This window comes from Zosterops lateralis (genome assembly GCF_965231275.1).
Source record: "Zosterops lateralis genome assembly, chromosome: 4".
Lineage (NCBI taxonomy): Eukaryota > Metazoa > Chordata > Aves > Passeriformes > Zosteropidae > Zosterops > Zosterops lateralis.
Genome location: NC_139765.1, coordinates 47,952,627 through 47,964,146, shown reverse-complemented (window position 1 = coordinate 47,964,146; position 11,520 = coordinate 47,952,627).

The following is an 11,520-nucleotide window of genomic DNA, read 5'->3' as shown; positions in this document are numbered from 1 at the left end:
CCCTTGGGCATGATGGTGGTGGTGCCTCAGAGAAACAGATACAAGAAAGGGAAAATGCCTGATGAAGCAGAGTGAGAAACAGCCTTGCAAACAATCAGGTCAGAGACCCATATTTGAGAAGCTGGTGAAGAACTACATTAATTGACGACAAATTAATCTGCCCCGAGTGGAGCCTGGCCCAAGTGTTGTCTGTGACAATAATTGGTGTGATCTCCTTATCCTCTCAACCTATGGGCTTTTATTTTTTTTTGTTTCCCCTGTCCTGTTGAGGAGGTAGAGTGAGAGAGTGGTGAGGTGGGTATCTGGCTGCCAGGTCAGCCCAGCACACGTTTATAGTAAGTGGTAGTTACACTGATTGCATTTAGGAACTTGATCATAGCATAGATTTGATGAAAGTTCAACAGGGCAGCTGCAAGTCTCCAACTCATACTGGCTACTTGTAGTTGTTAAAATTATTGTAGTAGATCTATTTTCATGCACATTCCACAGGCTCCCCTGGTTTGATGTACATGCATGGCCCCACCTTCCACAAAACAGTTTTACCTACACCATGCAGGCTGCTGGCTCTGTAGTGTCCTATAGCTGTCTCTGCTTCCTAGGCACTGTACTCACAGTCACTTTGGTTCCTGTGCTCCACTTTCACTTGTGTCCTCCAGCCCCCAGCTCCCTTTTCTACCCTAGATGAGCACTTCTTACCCAGCTATTCTGCACTGCAGCCAGGCAGACCAGGGCACAGGGTCTTTGACAAGTCAGAGCCCAAATTGAACAAGTAACTTCAGATCACATATCAACCTTTGCAGGCATTTAAATGGATGTTTTCCAGGGTGGCATTTTATTCTAATGTCATTCCTCTACTCTACCCCTGTTTTTTATGACATTTTTAAGAGCTTAATATCTTCAAAACTTCATTTCAGTAAAATTTGGGGGAAATTGGCCAGTCACTTCAATATATGTTTGTGGTAGGAAAAATGACTTGCACAGAGAGACAGAACAATCAAGCTAACAGTCTACTGAGCTATAAATCTTTTCAGCTTTAATGCAGAGGAAAACTCTGCAATGACTTCAGAGACAACAGGTGCCATCTACAGCTTTTCATCTTGATCTAAACAGTGTGAAATTGTATATTTGTACCTGTGACTCCTGCCATCTGCCCCTGAGATCAGACTGAAGCATTATATGCTGGAACTGCATATTACATTATGAAACATTACATGCAGCAGCCTTAAGTCACTAGGGGTCACACGTCTGGTTTTAAAGATGAAAGAGGCAACAATCTTCACCACTGGATTTCTGGCACAGAAACTTGTCCCTATGCAAGGGATTAACAGTATTTCTAAAAGATTATTTTCTATAGCTGCTATGTATGTGTTATGTCAACTTGGTGGAATTGTTTTCTTAAGAAAGAATGGAACTATGCAACAAAACCATGTCGAAAGGACAAATTCAAAAGTTATTTTAGAATTAATGCAGCTGCCTTTTATGCTGGGTGGGTAAGTAATAACCTTACCAAGAATACTGCCTTGGGAATATATTAAAATATGTAACTGACATCTTAGTGTTTCCTTCTCTGCATTTGAGCCAAGAAACTATCTGTGCCCCTTCGCCAACTCATCATGCCTTATCTCAGAAAGTGTCTTTCTTCCTTTGAAATTTGAAAGCAAGATTACAAATATGAACATGCTGTATTTTTATTGATATTCCATTTCTGTTAAATACTGTCTGCAAATATTAGTGGGAGAGAAATTTTTCCACTGGTAGGGAATTAGGCAACTAAGATCCTCACTTTGCCCAAGCTCCCTCAGGCTAGTCACAGAATCATAGACCCATTCTTGCTGTGCAGGGGCTCGGTGCTCTGTACTTAATGCTCATTAGCAACAGGATGTATCAGCTCTGGAGAAGAACCAGACTAGCAGAGCTGCATGGTTCTGCTCTCCAGGCTAGCACAGATGGCTCCACAAATTGTGCATTGTGCTGCACCCTGAGAACCCCAGTCAACAGAAGAGGGGAAAATAGCCCTCTTTGGAAATTGGTTAGAAGTCAGAAATCCAGCCTTTCTTAATGCAGAAATGCGTGCCATTCAAACTGCTGTATACATGCAGGACAGTCTTTTCTCTGGCGACTTGACAGATGTCACAAAAGTGCAAAATGGGGATTGGCCTTAATAGTTCTGCAAACTGCCATAGAATTTATAAAGTGGCATCTAGACTCAAAGGGACACAACTTACCAGTTCCATGGGATTTCAACGTTTCTAAGACACCAACACAGCTATATGTATACTCTAATTTGCACTCTCTCTAATTGTTTCAATTTTTCTTCCCCATTAGTATTAAAGTTCTCCACTTTGGTAGGACCTTAAAGAAATTAGAAAATATCACAGAAAACTTTTAGAGTTTACTCAATGCCCATTAAGTGATTTATATGTTTCCTACCTTGAGTTTAGAAATGAGAGTTGAGGCTGAAAGGCCAATTTTATCAGACATTAAACATTCACTGTGTTGGGAGGTAGCCTGTTCCTGTTCCTCATTTCACTGGCAAAAAGGAGAGCAACTCCCCTGAGATTCCTAAAGCAGGCCTGGGCTAGTAAACAACCTCTGAGAGGTGAAATGAAATGAAGTGAAATGAATATAAAAGTTAATTCCATCCAAGAGTACTCCATCTTCACTCACATACTTTGCAGTCAGAAAACCTGGCCACTGTGAGCAAAGCAGTGAACCAACATATGAGCAGAGGAGGAGTGTCCTTCATGCACAGTGCCTCCAAGGGCTGCTTTTGTGGTGCTTCAGCCTGTGCCACTTGTCTTACACAGCACTGTGTCTAAAGACACAGACATGCCAGAATGGCTAGCAACAAACATCAGCATTATAGTCAGGCAGAAGAACATTAAACCATCTGAAAAACCATGATAACTTCACTGAATGAGCTGAAAAAATATGAACTATGCATTAAAATTAATTTAGGTTGCAGAATGTATTTTAATATAGCAAGACCTTTTTAGGTACTGCACTGCATGGTGTTGGTCATCACACAGGGAAAGTATTTTAAATATGATTTTCATCTTCATCCTTTAAACTCTCATATATGGACTCCACTTGCACTGCTTATAATTATTTTGATCCTCATGAAAAGCTCTACTAAGACATGACTGCAAAGAAGGCATAGGAACAAGAAGCTCCCAACCAGTTTAAAACATTTTTTCCTCTGCATCCTCCCCACTCCAAATCTCTTCAGACTACATGTAGTAGAAACGGAATGCAGAGTGTCTTGTGGTAAGAATTCTCATTTAATTTAAAAATCCAACACTTGCATATTTTTGCCAATAAAACACTCTACTTTTGCCAAACTATCTGGTCTTTTAGCGTCCTTCTTAAGACAGATGTAGAGCCTCCAGTAGCATTTGAATGTTTTGGATGTGTGAGCCCATGAATTCTTTAAAATGTACAGATTCCTTTAATTTGAGTGAGTTAATTAAATACACCTAAGGAATTGGAGTACAACAGAACTACAGGTGAAATAAAAAGGTAAAGAGGCTACAATACGAATGGTGTATGACAGGCTGGGTTCTTTGAAGGTTCAGATGCGAGAATGAAGAATGTGCTCTCCTGCTCTCTATAAATTTGAGAAAACTAATTTAACATTTGCCTACCTATTTTAGCTCCTGCTGCACATAAACGACTATATATTATTCATAATATTTCCTTCATTTTGATTTGATCTTCCCACTCAACCCTTAATAAGTTTTGGTTTTAATTAGGCCAGCTGCATCTTATAAAGTAATGGAGGTACAACTTTAAAACTATGAATTCCAAACAGTGAGTGTAGCCTTACATGAAGAAACTTGTCACGAAAAATAATTTGACATTAATGTTTGAAGCTTTGCATTTCTGTAATGTGATAAGTGAGAATAATTTCCTCTTGCTGTAATTCTTATAGGACACAATGTTCATTTAATACAAAATTTAATAGAGCAGAATGTGCTCATGAAATGCGAAAAGATTAGAAAAAGTTATGCAGCATGCATCTCAATGCAACTTGTCCCGCACATCTATTTTAGTTATTGCAGACCACCTGTTAACTAAATGCCTCATGACTAGACAAAAGTATCATGTATCTGCTGTGGCTGTGCCACTTTGAATACTAAGGAAGAATAACACTTGTCATTCACATCATTGGCTTGACAGAAGATAGCAGTCCAATTTCCTGATAGCTGCTATGTATCACTAGGACAGGATTTACTGCTGTATTGTCATTTGTCATTTAAAGGAACAATAGTTATTACATTTCTTGTTAAAACATTTGAGGGGTACCCTAATGATCTGTAAGTAATGCCTAATCAACACATTGAAATTCATAATGATTCACCACAAACAAATATGCTTCAAATAAGTAATTTATTTGCAAAGACACTCCACATCAACTAAGACTAGTGAGCTCAGTCCACATTCCAAGATAATCTTCTTTCAGTTGAATAAACAAGGATCCAGACATGAATAACAAGAATTCACAAATAAAAACAATTAACAAACAGTATTCATTATCTATTCATCTACAAGTTGATAAAATGCAGCTAGATCTCTAAACTGCAATTTCTGAAAATCATAAAATGACAGAATAGTTAGTGTTGGAAGGGACTTCTGGGGATCTTCTAGTCCAACCCCTCTGACAAGGCAGGGTCATGTAGAGCAGGTTACACAGGTGGGTTTTGAATGTCTCCAGGAAGGGAGACTCCAGGACCTCCCTGGGCAGCTCATTCCCGTGCTTTGCCAACATCAACATAAAGTTCTTCATCATGACAAGGTGGAACTTCATGTGTTTTAGTTTATGGCCACTACTCTTCAGTCTTGTCACTGAGCACAGCCAAAAAGAGTCTAGAACCATCCTCTTGACACCTGCCTTTGAGATATCTGTATGCCTCAGTGTTCTCTAGACTACACAATCCCAGCTTCTGCAGTGTTTCCTCATAAGAGAGATGCTCCAGACTCCAAATTATCTTTGTGGCCTCTTGGGGACCTTCTCCAGTAGCTCCTGGTGTTTCTTATACTGAGGAGACCAGCACTGAACACAGCATTCCAGATGTGGCCTCACTAGGGGTGAGTAGAGGGGCAGGATCACCTCCCTCAACCTGCCAGAAATGCTTTTCCTAATGTAGCCCAGGATACCATCAGACCTTCCTACATAATTTGGCAAAAACATTTGTCAAAACCAATAATCCACTAGAGTTGACATTTTGAATTGTCTTTTTCTATATGAAAAAGTCTTTTCAATCCATGGTTTACTCACAAAAGATTTATCCTTAAAAAGTAATAAAAGAACATACTATGTACTGAATGCCTTTATTATTGGTTTATTTCATAACTTTCTTTTAATGTAAGAATTACATTTGTAAGTGTGCAAACATGAAATAAGGCATGACTATATGAAAACATTAGGATTTGTGAGATCATGCTAACTGGATTAAAGAAACAGAAATGTCTGATGTGAGATAAACCTGTTTTAGTATCAATTTCCATTGCTGACAGATCTTACTCAGTTTCCAAAACTGTTTCCTACTTCCATATCACATCACTGAATGAAACTGTCAATTAATTTTGAAATTTTCCTTCTTCCATTTTTAATTACATATAATAAAACTATCAATATGCTACCTATCACACAGTAATTGGACTTGTTAATGTTTTAAAGTTTGCTTTTGAAATTACTGTATATTTGCTTCTTACTCTAGCAGAAGAATTTAAATATGTTCTACTATGAGTCTGCAGCAAGTCAGAAACTTTGACATGACATTGTGTAGCTATTGCAAAGCTTGAATATATATAAAATAATTGTCTTTACCTCTGTACTCTAAAATTGTTTCTACAGTTATGATTTTGGCTGAGCATTGCATGATTCCCTTCCACTCATACCTTCCCCCAGTCCAGAATCACAGCATTTCTTGTCCTTCATTTAAATCTGTTATGAGTTTGATATAAGTCTGCGAGATTGTAGTGCCTTGACCCTGGCTGGATGCCAGACACCTGCCAGAGCTGCTCTACCATTCCCCTTCACAACTGGATGGTGGAGACAAAACATAACAAAAGGTTCATGCGTTGAGATAACATCTAGGAGAGAGATCACCCACCAAATACTGTCGTGGATAAAACAGACTTGAGGACATTAATTGAATTCATTACTAAGAAAATCAGAGCAGATTAATGAGAATTAAAATGTATCTTAAACACACATTTTCCCCACCCCTCCCTCCTTCCCAGCTCTATCGCCTCCCCACAGCTGTGCAGGCAGACAAGGAATGGGGGCTACGGTCAGTTCATCACAAGTTGTTTCTGCCACCTCTCAGGGAGAGGAGTCCTGCCCCTGCTCTAGTGTGGGGGCCCTCCCACAGGAGACAGTTCTCCATGAACTTCTCCAACATGAGTCCATCCCACAGGCAAAAGTCCTCCCCAGACTGCTCCACTGTGGTTCACTCTTCCCCAGGGTGCAATCCTTCAGGCACAGCCTGCTCCACAATGTCATAAGCCCTATCAGGAAACCTGTTGCAGTGTGGGCTCCTCTCTCCACAGGTTTGCAGGTGCCTGCTCAGAGCCTGGTCCAGCACGGGCCTCCCATAGATTCACAGCCTCCTGTCAGGCATCCACTGTTCTGGTGTGGGGTCCTCCACAGTCTGCAGGTGGATCTCTGCATCCCTGTGGTCCTACACAGCCTGCAGCGGAATCAGCCCTGGTGCTTGGAGCAGCTCCTCCCCCTTCTCTGCTGACCTTGGTGTCTTCAGGGCTGTTTCTCTCAAGTGAGAGAAACTATTCACTATTCTCTGGCCTCAGTTACATCAGTGAATAATTTGGGGGGGTTCTTCTTAAATATGTTATCACAGAGGCATTGGCACCATTTAAGATCAGCTTGGCCTTGGCCAACAGGGGTCTGCCTTGGAGCTGGCTGGCATTGGGTGAAGCTTCTGGCAGCTTCTCACAGAAGCCACCCCTGTAGCCCTCCCACTACCAAAACCTGGCCATGTGAGCCCAGCACAGAGACACTGCTTCAAGCCCTTCAAATGTGCTTCAAGATATGCCAAAGTTTGCTTAGATTTGGCATATCTTAGCATCCTTACTCCTTCATGAACTGAAAAGCCTGGTTCAAAAGCCCCCCAGAGACTTATTATCTGTGGACCACTGACACAATAAACCAGAAGTTTTCAAGGAACCATTTGGATCAGTCATATTGCTTTGTGCACAGTACCTGAGGAATTTTTAATGTACCACTTATTGACACAATTCAGAACCATGTCAGAATACTAAGGCTGTGCTTAGGGAGCATTAAAGCCATAAACCTGTACCAAATCCTAAACTCAGCCTCTTAAAAATCCTTATTGATTTTTTTTTCAGCTAAAATTATTCATGATTTTGTGAGTGACCAGTTCTTTGTGTGAAGTAACTTGTTTTAAAGCATGTGCCTGCCACAACATAACCCTGAATGCCACTCTGGCACCATCTGGAGTCTGAGAACTGTGTCATCCTTCAGGAGTAATTAGAAGATTTCCAAGGATTTTGTGTCCCTTATTTGTCACCCAGAAGAGCACTAAGGATACCATAAATAACCTGCCATGCTTAGGAGCACCAACCAGCTATAAGTGACTTGACAAACCATTGTCTTTCTCCATAGTTTCTCCATAGTCTTACAATCCTGCTCAGATTTTGGCAAGCACACAGCTCATGCTGCACGTGCCCTGCAACAGCACTGGGACCAATGCCATTAGGTCAAAGTGACGGCAACACAAAGGCACAACATGGATGCCAGAAAGGACTACATTCATTACAGAGCCACTGTCACCTGCAGACATAATCCTTGTACACTGATTTACTGGCACTTTTCTTCAGAACCTGCCAAATGAAAGAAATTGGACAGACCAAACTTTCCAGTTTGAAAGTGTAAATTCTTCAGCCAAGGAGTTTTGGAAGCAGATCTAAGAGCAGCTGGACATCGGGGGCTTTCGTGCTTCCTGGTGTGATACAAGGGATCACACATGCTTCCTTGAGATGGAAGAGGAAGAATGAGCATTCTCACCAATGGTTAGATTATTGGTTTTGCTTACAGTCGCACAAGTTACAAGTAGTGAGCTGCAAATAATAAATTAGAGAACTAGTAAGTTAGAAACTTTAAGAACTAAGTGATCAATTAGTGAATTCACTTTAGACTACTGTGGACAAAGGGGACTGAGCCCCTGTGGGTTGCATTTGTTTTCTCTTCTAATGGGCTCATATAATAGTTTATTGCACAGAACACCTCACTTGTAAATTTGAGACATCCAAACACACCATGACAGTAGTCATCTTCCAGGGTTTAACTGCCCATGCTCAAGTTGTGCCCTGATCTGGTGTAGCCACATAACCTGGGATGTGATTTTGCAGAAGAGACCCAAGTGGATCTTGCTCAATCTCCTACTGCTTGATACAAAACTGGTTGGACAACTGGAGGCTCGATAGCAACCAAGAGTAGTTAAGAGTCAAACACAGAAGGTTGTATAGAAGTTCCACTGTTCCAGTCTTTAAGTCCTGGCTTTAGTATTAACCAATATTTTTATCAAGAATCTGAAGATTAAATAGAATGGCTTTCTATGCCATTCATTAAAATGATTGTATTTCTGAAAGATAAAACTAAAAGGGGCTGTACATATGTAGGCTAATATTATTAGAGTTCAAGTATCCTTAACAAACAAGAAATGATCTACTGAAAAACAGGAAAGAATTCACCATAAATAAATGCAGGTTCCTATTCTTAGCAACAATTGACTATACAAATGTGGGATGTACAGCATTTGAATGTGATAGCAGATCTTCAAAAAAAGATTTTAGAGATTACAATGGATCACAAACTGAACATCAGTGAATCTTGTCTTACCCACAAGACAAAAACATCCAGCCATGCAGAGATTTATAATTAGGAATATGTGAAGACAAGAGAAAGTCCTTGCTCTGACTAACATGGGTTAAGTTTCAGCTTGAATATGGGATCCAGGACACAGAATTTCAAGAAAGTGGCAACAATCTAAGCATAAAAACATAAAAAGTCAGTTAAAATGGAAAACTGTGGTTATTTAGTCAAAGTTACAACTAACTCAGAAATGGCTTATGCTGCAGCAATAAATATTCATGGTGGACACTGGGAAAATCTTACTAACAGTGGAGAAGCAAAGCCCTTGAACAGGTTGCATATTCTGAAGGCGGATATTCTGAGCAGGGGATATTCTGAAGTCTTCTGTACTGGAAGCATATTAAAAATTGTTCTAATAAATGCCTTTGTCAGAAAAGATACTATATATATTACAGTGCCCATACTGGATGTGGCAGGTCATTCTAGCCTATTCCAAATGCTAGAAAAGAGTACCACAAGGCTGCAAGGAAAAATTATAATTTTGATTATTCTTGTTCTTGTCATTGCTGTTTATTTGTATTACAAAAGCAGCATTAATCATGATGATGTTTGCTCAATTTTCATCCATTTATGATCCTTTTCCAAAGTCTATTTCTTCTCTTAATGAAGCAGGGTTTTTAAAAAATCATGACAAAGTCTAAAGATAACAGACATGTAACATATTTGATAGTTAAGTAAGCTGTCTTTACATGCAACAGGAAGACTGTCAAAAATAAATCAATAGACATGTATCAGATTCAATATTCAATCTCCCAACAAGAGAAAAAGTATATTTTATGTTCTTGTATCCTTAAAACTGTATATCAATATTATTAGGTTATATATTGTGTATATTCTCAGTATGGTTTCCTCAGCAACTATATTTTGGGTATCTTTGCTATGGCAACCAAAGATGATTGCTTATTTTACTGTTTCAATTAATAATCCATGGCCTGAACCATAAAAGCAATACTTAGATAACACATCTACAAAAGGCTAAATAAACAAGTGTTACACAAGTGCAAGAAAGAGTTATTACTCTGGTGTAGGACTAATGCATACGTACATCACTAATTAGACTCTGTATTTCAATGCTTAAAATAGAAACACTGGGCTCAGTTCTAGCCTTATACAGAGGAGGGCACAACAGTGGGTTTTACAACACATGTGACAATCATCTATTATGCGAGAATCACATTATGTCAGAATCAACTCCTTTTATATGAAGCCAGGAGAATTAATTTCCTAGTATGCCCTTCTGCTCTAATCTTGCCCTCAACTGCATGACAACAGATCTATTAAGTAAAAGGAGTCTCTCTGTAAACTGAAACTGAATTTCTGACCTGAAACTCAGAAAACTGAAAGAGAATTGGGCCTTTGTCAATTTTGTTTGTACAATTTCTAATCACACAGCTTATTGTTATGTAAGCAAAGTAAGTTTCCATAAGACTTCATAAAACTGGTTACAAAATATTCTCAATCAACAGCACTTTAGATTTCCGGATGGTAAGCACAAAAGCTGAATACATCTCTAAGTAAACATGTTTTTCTGCCTTTACTTTAAACAAATATAAAGAGTATCTAGATGATCTTAACCATTTTACAATTTCCACTTCTATAAGAATTATTTTATATACATTTTTTGCAGGTGTCTACATTTCAGCACTCTGTCATCTGACTATGAAGTAGCTCACAGATTTAATAATAAACACAAGTCTAGAAGCCTAGTTTATGTTACCAGTCTGGACTTGAACATTGTTTTCATAAGCTACATTTACACAACAAATACACAACTTATAATGCCCTTAATACTCTTATATTGCATGCAAGTCAAATCATCCTCTCTTAGAAGTAAATGGTCAATCTATGTAACTTACCTTATGCATGGTCTGAGAATTAAAGCATCATAAATTTGGGAACTTATGCAAGCCAAAATATATGGTCTTACTACAATAATTCCATCATTCTTTGGTATACACATCAGGGACTCTTGAGGTAACAGAAGCCAAGAGGAAAACACCAGGGAAATATCTCAAATTACCTAAGGAGTGCTCCTCTAGGAAGACAACACATCCAGCAGCCCAGCTGATGTGCCTTTACACCAACACATGGACCATAGGCAGCAGGAGGAGTTTGAAGACATAGGATGCTAGAAAGTTATGACCTTGTTGCCATTACTTGTATCCTGGGCTGCACCAAGAGCAGTGTGACCAGCTGCTCAAGGGAGGGGATTCTGCCCCACTGCTCCACTGTGGTGAGACCCCACCTGGAGTGCTGCATCCAGCTCTGGGGCCTCATCATAGGAAGGATGTCAATCATCAACCATGACGATTAGAGAGTTGGAGCACGTCTCCAGTGGTGAAAGTTTGGGAGAATTGGGAAAATTGTTCGGCCTGGAAAAGAGAAGGTTTTGGGGTGACCTCATTTGGGGTTCCATTCCAGAACCTGAAGGGAGTGTATAAAAAAGATGGAGAAGGACTTTTTACAAGAGCCTGTAGTTACAGAACAAGAGTCAATGTCTTCAAACTGAGAGTAATTAGATATTAGGAAGAAATTCTTTACTATGAGGATAATGAGGCACTAAGACAAGTTGCCCAGAGACACTATAGATGCCTTATCTTTAT